This window comes from Rhinolophus hipposideros (assembly GCF_964194185.1).
Source record: "Rhinolophus hipposideros genome assembly, chromosome: 14".
Classification (NCBI taxonomy): Eukaryota; Metazoa; Chordata; class Mammalia; order Chiroptera; family Rhinolophidae; genus Rhinolophus; species Rhinolophus hipposideros.
In genome coordinates this window covers 7,557,321-7,572,735 of record NC_138060.1, presented here as the reverse complement: position 1 = coordinate 7,572,735, position 15,415 = coordinate 7,557,321, and the positions used below count along the sequence as shown (strand labels likewise).

The following is a 15,415-nucleotide window of genomic DNA, read 5'->3' as shown; positions in this document are numbered from 1 at the left end:
TAGGAAGGGATTTTTCTATCACTGTGAAGAAAGGAGTATTAGGGGCTAAATACTTTGTAATTCTCCACTATGTTATTCTTTTCTCTTAAAAAACAACTGATTAAGTTCTCACGTGTGTTTTTATTGATAGCAACCGGCATTCCAAAGTGGATTTATAGTTATCTTAACACCTGGGGCAGGATAGGAAAAAAGAAAAAAAATCTAGAATTTAGAAAGAATAATGATCTATTTCCTGGCCTGATTTCCTACTTTTCACTTGAAAACTCTATGGAAAATGGACTTTCTGTCAATGATAAAGGAGTAACACTAGTGACTACCAATAGTAATTTTAGCACCTGTCATTTGTTAAATGCGTGCCATGTGCCGTGTGCCGGAGTCCTGCTGTAGGGCATTTAATTCTCACTATACATCATTCTTACTATGCAAGAGAGGAAATAGGGCCTCTGACACTCGTTCGCCTCCCCAGCATCACACAGGTGGTATGTAAGTAGCAAAGGTGAGATTTGACCTCAGGTCTTTGTTACTCTGAATGTCTGCCTTCTTTTTTCATGTGATACTAATGTATTGTGGTTGCCCTTGTCACTCTTGGAAGATTGGTAGCTAAACAATTTGGGGTTAACAATTGGCTTATTATGTACATACTTGTGGGAAACAAAGGAGCTGACTACTTCACAATGAACTCAGGGAGGTAGACAGCTTAGGAGATAAACTCTTAACTCTAGTTTAATGTGTCTTGGTTGGTCTTTGTGATGGCTCCGTTATTCTAGATTCCCAAGAGCAGAAAGAGGCTGAAGAATGGGTTCTAATAAAATTGAGTCTGATGGTCTCTGCAGTGATGGTGATGGTGGTAGCATGACTTTGTAGAATAGATCTATTGTCTAAGATTGGAAGAGCCAGCTCAAGCCATGTCAGAGATGCTAGGGAACCATAAGGACATGGAATTCCTTTAATAGGGGGTTTGGGAGGTGGTGGTGCTAGTGGGAACCCACTTAATTTGCTTTGTAAATATCCAATCTAAAAGCATATAGTCCCAGGCCAAAATATCTTTTCCACTGGACTCAATTTACACACACACACACACACACACACACTCACGAGCCAGATATCTAATGTGAGTAGAAGTGTATTAATCGAGAAATGCTGTATTTTCAGGGTTGTGGTCATTTTTGATAGAGGTTGGTTATATAAGATGCCAGCAAATGAAAAGGAGAAATGGGAAAACAAATACTCATACTTAATCAAGTTTTAGGGAATGGGTCTTGTGTGTGTACATATTTCACAGTGTTTTCGTTTTTGCTTGGCTTGGCATCCAACCCAGTGGCAGTACAAAATTTAAATTCAAGTGATAATCTGGTTCCAGAAGTTGCCATCGGAATACTGCTGCCTACAGAAAGAGGACAGTTTTGAATAGTGGATTCCCCAAGGAGGTCATATGAGGTGGACTTTCCACAGTTTACATAACAAAGAGCAATTCTGTTAACTAAAATGATTAATTCCCATCAGTACACATCAAACAGCACTGTTACAAAACATTATTGTCTGGGTTCACATTGGATAGTAAGGGTTTTTCACAAGTTGCATTTCCAATAACTCTTTTAACAAAGCCAGAGCTTTTTTCTTTTTTCTTTTTTTGAGGGGGTGGTGGTGACCAGACATTAATTTCCAGAAGAATCCATGAATGGGGACTGAGTAGGCTGCCGTCTGAAGTGTGAGATATGTCACACTGATGTTGTGGCAAGAAAAAGACAACAGCCCTTGTGAGGAATGGAGACCTTTCCGGGATGTGGACTGATGAGAAATACCCTTGCAGTACAAAGCGTGATGGTCCTTCTCCTCAGAGACAATGGGGTATTTAAAAGGCTCACACCATCAAAATTCTAACTTACTCCTTTAAGATATTTTCAAATTTTATATCTCACAGCTAATAGTAAAAGTGAGTAGAATAAGCCTGACTGATGAAATCCCTTGCGATGAAATAGGCAGACTTATTTTGACTAAGCTATTTGCCTCTGGTATAGTTATTCTTGAAAGGCCTAACAATTTAATGAGCCCATTTTTTGCTTCTTAAAAAAATAGTGACAGGAATATGGAAAAAGCCCTGAACTCCCAAATTGAAAGGTGTGGATTTGAGTGCTGATTCTGCCAGTTATCTGATGATCTTAAACATAACACCTAAACTTTTGTCGTTTGTAAAGAATAATAACTGTCCCTGAGCCTGTTTCTCAGGGTTGCTGTGAAAATCAAAACAATAATGTATGTAAAGCAGTGTACTACAAAGACTTTCAGAAATAGAAATTATTATTATTACTACATTCCTAAATGGACAATTCTTTCCCTTAGGAGAGATTTTGGGGAGGAGGGTTTAACAGGTAAGTTAGGACCTTTTCTTTTGATGAATCCCCTTATTAGGTTGTTGAATCTCTTCAGCTTCCTAATCATTTGGTTAAATTAGTTCCAAAGCGACTGCAATATCAACAATAGTGAACCTTAGGGTGGGGGCAAGGGGAGATCTGTAATCTCTAACCAGATCCTTAAATTATCCTCATTTTCTAAAATTAGTTCGTCACACACTGATATGCTCCCTTTTATTCTCCCTCTTTGGCCAACTTAGTAAAAGTGCATTGTCACAACCGGTGTGAGTTCCTACACAAAAATGAACTGCATTGGCCTTAGTGCCAAGGGCCTGGGACCTCATCTGCAAAACAATAAAATTCTAAAACTGGAAGAAAAATGCCATGTTAACACTTAAAAGCTGTAGTTTTCTTTAGATGCCAGAATACATATGGCCAATTATAAGGCAACCAAAAAAACCCAGCACATTCAATTTGGGTGCATTGTCCATGGGTTATGTTGTATGAATTCACATTTAAAAAGCTTGTTGGGGGAGAAGAGTAGAGACTAAAATGGAGGAAGTAGGTGCTAACAGTTAAGTTCTTTGTGAATTATGTTCTTCCTCTTTCTTCAGCCAGTCATCCTCAAGAATCAAGTGGAAATGCCACACTGCACCCTAAACTTATTTCTGGCAGAAATGCACTACCCTCACATGAATTATAAATCACAAAATAAGAACTTTCTATTCAGGACTTCTAGAATGGATTTTGGCAGATGCTTGGAAAAGGTTTACAAAATTGTTCAATGTCCTTGCTCTAGCAGAAATGATCTTGGGGAGTCACCTTGGTCAGCATTAGGAAGGGAAATTGCCTCTCCGGCCCAAAAGTCATATACTCCCCTTCCTAAGATTTGCAGACATTTAAGGCAGTCTCCCTTAGGAGATTACGCAGCAAACACCAACATTCAGGAAAGAGGGTGTAAGAAAACATTCTGTTTGAGAAGCTTCCAGACCCCTACGAGTGACTTGTGGGATGAGAGGTAGGTTGGGATTCTAAAAGGTGGGAGATGTTTGCAGCCACATTGACCCATGTGTGGGAGGACTAGCTTCCAACCTGGGTAAGGGCCGAGTGGCGGAGGGTTTGCTGTGAATGGTCAGCTTTAGCACACGCCCCTAAAGCATCCAGATGAGTATCCACCTGAAAGCGCCTACCAGGTCAGTGCTTCTGCTGGAGGTGATTTCTGGAGGGGCTATCAGACAGGAAGTGGGGGGTAGGAGACATACATATGGTCTGGAGATGAATGTTGGAGCCACCCAAACTGATGAAGGGGGTGGTGACATAGTTACATGCTTGTTCCAAATAGTACATATGGCTTTCTCTGACTTCTAGTTTTGTAGACAACTCTTACACTGACTGCTTTTAAATCCTTTGACTTTGAAATTTTTACTTGAATTCTCCCCACCTCACAGATACCTTGCATTGGTCACAGCTCTTGTTTGGGGTGAGTGGAGATGAAATGAGGTACAGCCTGATTAATTATGGTGTAGTGTCTGCACCAGGGGTTATGCCAGTTGAATAGCTTGACTGTGTTTTCATAAAACCAAATTATAACCCCCAAACTTAACTTTTTGTTTCTTTTAATGCAGTGTTACAATGTATTTTAAATGGTTCTGGTGTGTGGTTTAAAAGACTGTGGGTTATAGCTATGCAAAGGGCTCCTATCTCCTGTTTATTTAACCACAGAAGCAGCTTCCTTTAAAAATGGAATCAATTATCAAATATATCATTTATGGAACAATTCCTCCAAGTATTCATTCTGTTTGACCTTAAGCTGTGTCTGCCAATAGTCATAACAGTTGTTCTAAGCAGCACCAAGACCTTAGTAGATGAAAGATAAAGCAGGCGTTTGGTGTATGACCGTGAGTACAACATGTTTTGATATGATGATATGGATTTACCTTGACCGACATTTGTTTGACCACTGCCACAGATTTTCTTCAAATCAGAAGAAAATCATCTATGTGGGGTAAAACGTCCCGTGAGTTTAGGTCAACATATTTGGAACCCAGAGGATTACTAGTTTTTTTGGAACTCAAATCGTAACAAGTCCCATGTAACAAATATGTACTATCAAGGCTAATATTATATTTAAGTCAAGCCAAAATCACTAAGCACCTTCTCTGTGTGGAAGAAATCTAAAAACCTTTGTAAACATTGTTTCTTATTGTACACACCACTATTTTACCAAGTTCCAATCAATATTTGTATTCCATTCATTAAACATTGAAAGTTCTTCCAGCGTGCCATGCAATCACACCTAAGTATTTGCCCTTCTACAGGTTTAACAAAATGTTTCAGATGAGACTATCAAAGAATGAGGACTATACAAATGTCTCCCTCTGATAACAGGACTCAGTGGCGACTTTAGCGGCTCCAAGTCTTGGGGAAGTTTCCACTGCCTCCCACTGCTCTCCTTCCACGTGACTGCAGGGACTTGGAGAATCTCCAAAGACGGAGACCAAGGTGACTGTCCTTGCCCTTCCAGCATGAGTCCTTGGAGGGCCTCTGTGCCAGATTATAAGGGTAGAGGCTTTATGACAATTTACTCTCCATTGTTCTTGAGGCCAGTCCATTTGTATTACAGATGAGGAAACTGAGGCCAGGAAACAAGTGACTTGTGCAAGGTCACAGAGCTGCTGTAATTCCATGCCAGAACCGGAGCTCCAGTCCTGGGATTCCCATTTCTGTGCTCTTTTCTTTCCATTAATCTCAATCATATTCATCTTTCAGATTTCAGAATGAACTATGTCCTCTCTCACTTTTGAGCCTTGGCATACAAGCTGTTTTCTCTGTTTGCAATCCCACCCCCTCCCTATACTACTCCAGGACTCTCACCTTTGACAACTGACTGACTTACTCTGAAGATCTTAGTTAAAACCTCATTTCCACTTGGACGTGCATCCTGAATCTCTGAGGCCGGGTTAGGTGCCCTGCCTGTGTGCTCTGCCATTCTGAGCGGCAGCTAACGCCAGCCTTTCTCAGCCTATCATGGAATCAAGATGGCAGCACACTGCAGGCTCAGTGAGGACAGGTGCTATGTCGTGCACGGTTGAATCCCTGATGATAGCACAGTGCCTGGAACGCTTTAGCTGTATTTTGAATGGATAAATGAAAGGATGAGCAAGTGTTCTCTCTTAAAAAAAGAAGGCTGGAGGAGGACTGCTAGGGGTGGAAGGGGACTCAGGGCAGACACGTGGAGAACTGGTGGGAAAGGAGGTGGGTCTGTGATGCCTGCCTCTCTGCAGGTACTTACTTCAGGATGTCTATCTTCTTTTCCAATTCTAATGATTTGGGGTTTCTAGAGAGGCTTGCAACAAAGTCATGAGGAATTTAGGGAGAAAATGCCTAAGAGGACCCCACCTACCATTTCTCTCTGACTCTTCTGGAGTGCTCTTTCCAGAAGAGGCCCATCGAGGGCAGAGGGCCTCTGGGATCAGGTGGGAGTCGGGCCTTTTATCTGCAGGTGTAGATATGTGGTTGATGCCTACCTTTTAAAAAATCCCTGCTGATGACTGCCAAAGATAGGTTCTTGTTTCGACTCACTGCAGTTCACATGGGCCAGGAAAAAGAAAGATATTCTTGTGTTAACATAACCCAGGTGCCTTTGGCTGCCCAGGCCCGGCAGCTGAGAGTCTTAGCAAAGGCACAGGATTCCAAGAGTGCTTCTGGGGGACAGCACTGCAGTCCTATGCAGCTTTTCTGGCAGAATTCTGGCCTTGAGGGTGGTGTTCTCTGCTGTGTCTGGATGTGGTACCTTGTTCTGGAGGTCACTGACTCGGCCTTGCCCTTTCCAGAGCAATATAGCTCTCGCCGTGATGGTGGACATTTTAGTCTTGGCCGTTCCTTACTCCACAGTGGTCCTCAAACTGCAGAGGCCAGCTTGGCATTCCAGGGCTAAGGCAGGGTTCATTGATACAGGACTATTACTCAGTCCTATTTTAGAAAAAAACATAATTGTTCATCTCCTAACGGATTTCCCAAACTTTATTTTAGCATCAGTGTCCCCATCGGTAAAGGGACATATTGGAATGAAGCCACCCTAATCTTACCTCTAAATGTCTTTGATTTTGTATGCAGAGTCCCTAGTTCCTCTCAGGATATTTTCTCTAAAATGTTAGCTCCCAACTTGTGTGAACATGCCCAGGATGTTCCAGAGGGGCAGGTCCTCAAAGCCCAAACTTACTTGCTACAGAGGTCTCGTCATCTTATAGTCAACTTCCTCTTTTGCAGGTCAAACAATTCAACCTCGGGGCCTTACTTTTGTGCACACAGGATTCCTCAGCTTCTCCGCAAGTCCTCCCCCAAGGATTTGGGGGGCACTTACATCCCCGTGGTTTCTGAGTGGCTTCAAGCACTAGTGTTTTCTCTCCTGAGCAGGGAGCTCTTGGCAGGTGGGGGCTGCCTTACTGCCGGGTCCTGTGAAGAGTCTGGTCTGTTCCTCAAGGAACCAGGCTCTCACCCCGTTTGTTCTGCCACAAACAGGGCTCCCTGTCGAGAATCACACAGAGCCCTCTGTGTACCAAAGATGTGCAAGAGCTTGGGGTAAGGAGAGGAGTACTTGTTACTCATTTGTGATGCTGTCATTACTAAGCAGGCCCCCAAAAGGGGGCCTCAACCAATAATCTGACCCAAAATATAGTTAAATAGTGCCTTCAGTATGTACTCACAAATCCTCTGTCTAAGACCTGGACACACACTCAGAGGGCTCCTACCTGGGATAGTTTTGTCCTGCTGATGGCGTGGTTTGTTACTCAGTTTGTTATGCCACTTTCTATTTTACTTTGAGATGCGTCCTCTTGGATGTAGCTAAAAAGCCCAGATTCAAAGAAAATGTGGGGCTCCTTCCTGAGTTTGCCAGACAGGCCCCACCACATTGGGATCCCATCAGTGGACATGGTCATGACCCAGGTTCCAGCGAGGGCCCAGCTGCATAAAGACTTTGGAAATCTTGGCAGCTCTGTGGTCATTTCTCTGGTTGCACTCTTCTTTGTCCTGTTCTTCTGATAAATCCTTTATTCTGCATAGTGGTGTCCTTTAGTGACTGATAGACCAAGAGCCAGTTTTATTCGGCCGCAGGCCTCAGTTGGGTGCCCACACATAGTTTTCTATGGGTCTTTGGAGAAGATCTTGACATTGACCCTGCCTTAGAGCAACAGGGGTGAGTGTTTATTGCAGAATATGGCCACAAGTTTCAGAAGGCTCGCTGGTCCTAAAATGACCAAGGGTAAGGAAAAGAATAGGCATGATTTTGATGGGTCAACCAGAGAGATGCTCTGCATTCAGGAGCCTAGAAGTGTGGTCGCTCTTTATCTTTCTGTCTACCTCACTCTTACAACAAGTATTTACCAAGGGCCCACTCTGTGCCATTATGCATTGCATTATTGTTCTGGGCACAGGGGATAGTGGTGAATGACATGTGCTGACAAACACGGAAAGCCAATGGGGTACGAGTGGGGGAAGGTCTTGCTATTGGACCTCAGAGCACCTCAATAATTTAAGAAGGGACTATTATTTTGCGCTGAAATGTTAAAAGACTACCAATGTGCAGTATTTTGCAACTTAGCCATTCCAGAACTGCAAATATGGGGCCTTGGAAAATATTGCCCTAGGCGACCACAGATAACAGGGAGCACGTTAGACAGAAATCTCTGATTTATGAGAGAGATGACATAACATCTTTTAGGAAAGGAGAGTGGGATATCACCTAAGGAGAGAAGCGATATCAATCTGGAACCACTATACTGGCATCTTCTGCTTATACCAGGCTATGTTGTAGATCAGCGGGCTGTGGGCTCTCAGCTTGCTTTCTGGCAGCAGGAATGGGGGTGCTCTTAAGTTTCCTGCCACTGGTGACCAATGGTCTGATTTTAAAAGATGAGAGTGAAGGATAAACTTATCTAACTGACAGGTCCAGAAATGAAATGTAACCCCAGAGCACTGACTCAGTGGATACGTTCAGGATTGCTTACCGTAAACTCGAAAGGTGCTGCTCTCAGGAGCTGCTCAAGAAGCAGAATTCATGATTTAAAGTGAGGGCTGGGGGAGGGCTTGAGATAAACATGTTTACAACATGCTTTGCTGATCAAAGTCAACCAAGTGTCTTTCACGCAGGACTTCTCAAAGTCCTCAGTGTGAACACGTGATTTTTGAGACGCTGGGTGGGGATAGGAGAGAGCCTGCAGGCATCTGTAAACGTATTTGGGAAAATGGAACCCTGCCTCAGAGGCACAACATACGGGGCCAGTGTTCTTGGGAAACACTGGCTTAGGACTCGGTGGTCATCAGGCTTGAGCTATCATTTAGAACAAAATTAAGGGTCACATTTGCCTTTGCCTCCTTTTACTTAGACTTGCATTTTGATTTGAAGAAACTTCTTTTCTTTAGTACTTTAACATTTCTGAAATTGCCACTCTACCAGTTAGAGAAAATATCTTAAAGCAAAACAAATATTAAAAGCACAAATAAAATTAACAACTACCCCCTTAGTCCCTTGTATTTCAAAAATACATGCTATTAGGCTTAACAGAGATAACACACCCCAAAAAAAACACAAAAATAAAACACCTTAATTTTGGATAATGTAGTTGTTTTCTCTTTTTAAAAATATTTATAATTTACACTGTAAGGAATTTTTTAAAAGTAAGCTAGACATAAAGATCTCTGTCTATATCCATTTGTATTTATAGCTATTTATCCCTTTATCTATCTATATGTATCTATCAATCTTATTTGTATGGTCCATAAGGTAAAGTACGTAATCTAAAAAAAATTAACAGTAAAATATAATTGTTGTGGAGACAGGTAAAAACTTAAAATAGTTTTAAAAAGACTTTCAAATGGAAGAAATATACAGTATAAATTGTTCAATTGAAACATAAATATGGTTTTATGGTATTTAAACCACAATTATTAATATATTATTAAAGACTGGGCAGGACTGCAGCAGTTAAAAGCTACCTGGAGGGCTGGTTAACAATGTAATTCCCTGGGCCTAGCCCCAGAGGTGCCCGTTCAGTGGGTCTGGGGTGAGGTCTGGGAACCTGCATTTTTAACAGGCTCCCCAGGTTGTTGAGATGCAAAGATGCTACTCTGAGAGAAATTAGGTTGGAGTTTAAGAAACAATCTGGGGTATGGGAAATGTCTGACTAAGGCTTTAGATATGAGACAATCAACTACATACAAATTTAAAGTGGCCAGTATAATTTTGACCAAAAAAAAATTCAAAATATGCCTTAGTATAAAATGTTTCTAGGGAGCTTCGATTTTGTGATGGGCATTGCAGAATAAGTGGATGTGGTGGGATAAACAGTCTGACCATGTGTTTCTCTATTATTCTCCTCTGATGACAGCTGATGTGTTTCTTGTGCCCCAAGTTTATTTGCTTGGGAAGGAAAAGAGATTGGCCAATATTTGCAATTTCAGGAACATTTTACATCTGTTTAATGTATTGAGTTTTATGATATTTAACGTTGCAAAACATTTTCTTCCATAAACACAGTTAACAGGGCAGATTAGATTGGCTCTTCTGACAGATTAGATAGGTTTTGTCTTAGCCTTTGATGAAAGGCAGCAAAAGCAAATGGGATGAAGTTTTGAAAATGTCATCGTAAAAACAACATTCTGATCAGTCCCTAACTCTGCCAGCAGCCATGAGAAAGTTAAGGAGTTGCTGTGGCATTACCAGCTGTCAGTAGCGGTAACGCTTGTGCACTGTGACAAGGGGAGAGCAGTCCGTTCTCTCCCAGAATAAGGATGGTCATTGCTGCCTTATATGAAGGCATCACTCCATCAACTCAAACTGGAGATAATTATGTGAACTGTGAGATTATTCACCATCTAGAATGAATCCTAGGCTTCTTTAATTTAAACAAAAGTTATAAAAGCAGCTTCTTTCTACCCAGTTACACATCTTTGCTTTTCTGGCCACCTGATAATAATGTGAAAAGAAAAATGATATTAGGAGTGTGTAAGAGCTTAGCATACAAAAGGTGAAAACAAATTTTAATGGCAGTGCTTTCCTCAAGAAATGAATAAACATGCTGACTAGGAACTCTACTTCATGTCTCATCCACACAGCCTAGCGAATTTTGAAAGCATGACAAGTGAGGAAAGATTTGTGCTTTCCCAGCATTATAATTTTCCTTCTCTAATACTGTAATTTTGGTGGCAACTGTTCAAATAACTAATCTACTTTGGAAATTACTTTTTTTCCTTTTGCCTTAGGGAACTATTATCTCAGATTATTTTGATCAACTCTTCACCCAGCCATATTGTAGATATTGTCATAAAAAATTTAAGTCTGGACAAGCAGAAAAAAATGGTTAAGAGTCCAAAAACATTTAAATTTTCATGGACTGACTAAGCTGCATTGTTTGAATTCTTTAACAATTGTTTTATATATTATTTTAATTGAAATTTTATTTTGAGGTAAATGAAGGTTCATGTTTACCTGTAACAATACAATAATACCAATTCTGTGTATCCAGTTTCCTCCAATGTTACATTTTGCAAAGCTCTGGTATAATATCACAATAGGACACAGACAGATTCAATCCACTAATCACATTCAGATTTCTCCAGTTTTACTTGGACTCATTTGTGTCTCTACGTGTGTATCTAGCTCTGAATTTCATCCCTTGTATAGGTTCCTGCCTCCACCACCACAGTTCCAACACCATAAAGATCTATCAAGTTGCCCTTTTATAACTATATCACCTTTCTCCCACCTTCTTCCTTTCTTCCCATGGTTCCTAATCCCCCTGAAAACCACTAGTACACGTGTGTTCTCAATTTTTAAAGTTTTGCTATTTCGGAAGTTTTATATAACTGGAATCATCAGTGTGTAAACTTTGGGGATTAATTTTTTTCCACTTAGGATAACTTCCTGGAGATGTGGCCAAGTTGATGGCGTATGAAGTTTGTTCGTTTTTAATGCTGAGTAGCATTCCCTGCTTTGCATGTACCACAGGTTGTTTCACCGTCCACCTGCTGAAGGACATCTGCGTTCTTTTCAGTTTGTGGCTATTATGAGTCAAGTTGCCATAATTGTTTTGAAGTTGCCATGGATTGTTTTTGAATGAAGATAGGCGTCCTAGTTCGTTCAGGCTGCGATAACAAAGTACCATAGACTGGGTGGCTTAGGAACAATGAAAAATTATTTCTTTTAGTTTTGGAGGCTGGAACTCAGAGATCAGGGTGTCCCCAGGGTCAAGTGAGGGCTCTCTTCCAGGTTGCAGACGCCCTCTTATCACTGTGTTCTCCGTGGGCAGCACAGAGGGGCCAGCACAAATCCCACCTTTATCTCCCAGAGACCTCACCTCCTAATACCGTTGGGGAATAGGGTTTCAGCATATGAATTTGGGGGGACATAAACATTTAGTCCATAAAAGTTTTCATTTCTCCGGGGTAAATAACGAAGAGTTCAATTTCTGGGCCACGTGATCACTGCATGTTTAGTTATATCAGATGCTGCCCAACTGTTGACCAGAGGGAATGTTACGTTCCCACTAGCAATGTGTGAGTGATCCCGTTTCTTGTGCTCCGCAGCATTTGGTGATGTCTCCATCTTTTATTTTAGCCATTCTGACAGGTATGTAGTGATAGCTAATTGTGATTTTAATTTGCATTTCTTTCATGGCTAATGATGTTGAACATCTTTTCGTGTACTATCAGTATATCTGCTTTGATGACATGTCTGTTCATGTCTTGACTCATTTCTAATTGGATTGTTTATTTTATTTTATTTATTTATTTATTTTTAAATTCAAAATGTGTTTATTGGGATGGTTCCTCACTCATCAGGTTGTTTTTAGTGCTGCTTCCTTCTGAAGGAGCACCCTTCTGTAAACCTTGCTTTTTCTCCTGTAGGCTGACAGAGGACCATGGAGCAGCCAACACACAAAAATACTGTTTGTGCATGGCTAAAGGTGTTGGTCATTTTATAACATCCTGGGCATTTCATGTCCATGAAGTAGGAATTGGGGCTCTGCACCAGGAGCTTCTTCTTGTGTTTCCTCCTCTCCTCTTCTGGAGAGGGATGAAGGAGACCTTAGCAAGAGGCATGTTCTCGTGGGGAGGTCATCACCACTGGAAAGGATGGATTGTTTATTTTTTTTACCATTAAGTTTTGAGAGATCTTTATACATTCTAGGTATCAGTCCTTTGTAGCTTGTCTTTTTACCTGCTTTTGCAGAGTAAAGTTTGCCTCATATTTTTAAAGGCATCTTTCTGCAGAATTTAAGTAACTATTATGCTTATTTTTTCTTGTACTAATTAATATTATTGCTGTTTAGAGTACTCTTTGTTTCTCTTTCTGATCTGTAACTATAGAATAGAGATAATTTTTTTTTCCTTCAAGGGAGATTACTGTGGAAATAGTTTTAGAAGAGAATGAGAAATTTCTTTGGGTGAGTGTAATATGCTGTCTCAGCTTTAGCAGAACTAACAATAAAGATTCTTCTAGCACAGAAAAAGAAAATGGACATGATTTCAGCAGAGAAAACATGCTACTGTCTGAGATTCTGGGATGCTGGTAGATGTCTTCTGTATAAAGGGAAGAAAACACATCGTGGAATAATGCCAGTTCAGGTAGAGTGTGCAGGGAGAGAAAAAAATCTGGTCATGGGTAAACAACAGGTAAAGGGCTGGTATCTCAAATCTGAGAACTCCAGGGCCTCAGCCCAAGGCAGCCCTTACTTGGAGAGGAAGATATGTTCCAATGAAGCTGGAAAAGAAGCCAGTCCCTTCTGGAGCACTTAAATTGTTCTGGATTTGGGAGTTTTGTTTGCAGAGTTTAATTAACCTGTTCAAGTGTGGACTTTAATTTCCTGTCTCCTAATTTAGGTTCAAAATTGTTAAAAGATATTTTAAAGGCCAAACAAACAAAAAACAAATTTGTGATACAATCCTTAACATACACTGTATGAAAATGTAACCACATCTATACTTACAAACTGCATGTCTAAATGATTTTAATACCTCTGGGCTGCATTAATAATAGAATTTAGATAAAATATGTGAGGGTTATTCTAATACAACTTTCTCACTATTTAAAAGACTAGACTAGAGCGTGTCTGTCAGCCAGTCATGTGCTGTGATTTTCCATTCTTTCTCAATGTGAAGACTGACCTCTAGTGTTCATTCTTTTAAGAAATAGCAGACTACGTCTGGTTGGGAGCAGATACTGGGATACAAATTGCTTCAGAGATCAGCTGCCCAACATCTGTTACATACCCATTACGTGCTGGTCCCTGATGATGGAGATTTGCCTTATTCTAGAACTGCTTCAAGCAGTGCCAGTTATTTCAAATGACCTCTGTTGGATATACATTATCAAAATAAAAGACAACATTATGGAACTAAGAGTACACAACAAGAGCTGGTATATCACTAAGTCAAATCAAGATTTAAAGGAAAATCTGCACCATCTTGTTCATATATTTTAAATAGTTATTTCCTGAAATGTTCACTCTCATACACAATTCCATTCAGAAATCAGTTCCCAACAAAAAGTTTCAAAGACATAATTTTTGAACGATACCAAACATTTAGTATCACTGATGGCAGTTTTTCAGGAGAATGATCTAAGGAAGTTTTTAAACCTTTTATTAGAGAAGACTTAAAACATTCACAGATGTAGAGAATGGCACATTAAACCTCTGTACGTCCCACCCAGCTCCAGCCATTATCACTATTCTGAAAATCTAATTCCATCTGTACTTCCCTCTCACTTCATTCCAAATTTTATTTTAATCAGTTTAATGACTTGTCATATTTTGAACATCAAAATACATCTTTCGGTGCTTAAAATCTTTAAAACAGTATCCAATATACTGAACTCTATTTAACTTAGGAGAGAAAAGTAAAGTTATAGCAGATTTGAGGCCAGTAAAAGTAAGTTTCTGTAAAGTTGATATAAAAGATAGTCTTTAGCTACTTGTCGCGTCCGGTGGCAAGGGTTGTGGGGAGCGATGACAGCGGCACAGGGTTTAAAAAGACAGTAGTCAAGAATAGAGAGCACGTGGGGCCAAGGGACTCCAGCCTCAAGGACTGAGCCCTGAATGGGGCCTACACATAGCTTTTATTAGTTCGGTGGATAAGTAAAGGAGATAAACTTGTCAATCTCAAGATCTGTGAATCCCATACATTATAACTGGAAACTGATTCAAGCCAATCACCCCTGCCTGCCAATCAGCCCTAAATCTCAGGATGTATGTACTTCCCCAAGGGACAAAATCTATATGCATATGAATAGATGGAGAGCACATCATTGAATCTCTTTTGCAGGTTGTGGGAAGGAATGCAGCCACAGAAGCAGAGGCTCTCCTTAGCCGGGGGAAGGTGAGGGCCTATGCCCACCACTATCAACCCTGTGGGTTCTCTTGTTGGTCCCCACGCGGCTCTGCCTGGCTTAGGTTGCCCCCCACCCCCTGTGGGGAGTGGCACCCATCATTGGCTGACCAGCCATCTTTTGGGGCCAAACAGGGAGACATAAAGTGCAAGCACAAAGGTGAAGCAAAGTCTCTGTAAGGATCCATCTCACAGACTCTCCTTTTTTAGGGGCAGGTACAAGGAGACAGACGGGTAGGCTGCTGCCTGGCAACAACTATTAATTATTACTAAGGCAAAAAAAATGATGTCATCAAAAGAGAAAAAAAAGAGAGAGGGACATATGGAGAGAGGGAAGAAGGGAAAGAGGAAGGAATGAAGGAGGTCTTAAAGAATGAACAGAAAAATAAGTCTTTTTTACAACTACCTCCTTCGAGAAGCCTTCCCTAGTGGTTAGAATTAACCACTTTTCTTCAGCTTGCTTTTTGTTATTCTATTCTGCTTCGTTTAAATAAAATGCTGCAAAGGTCTGTATTCTCCAGTCGTCAAACGTGCTTGTTGAGGGCTAGAATTAGGTCTTTCTCTCTGTATTGGCGTCTCTGCCGCAGGTAAGCCCGACAGCCTTCTGAGAAGCCTCTCTGTGTCTGTTGCTGACGCTTACTGGTTCTCAGACAGCAGCCAGGGTGCCCCGGACTTGG

The 15,415-nt window shown here is 41.0% G+C and overlaps 1 pseudogene across 1 annotated transcript; it reads right to left on the bottom strand.

Annotated features, from left to right (window-relative positions):
* Positions 1–12,198: 12,198 nt before the first annotated feature.
* Positions 12,199–12,452, bottom strand: LOC308507436 (small ribosomal subunit protein eS27-like; annotated as a pseudogene). The gene has a single exon. The product of its transcript is annotated as a small ribosomal subunit protein eS27-like (transcript).
* Positions 12,453–15,415: the final 2,963 nt, after the last annotated feature.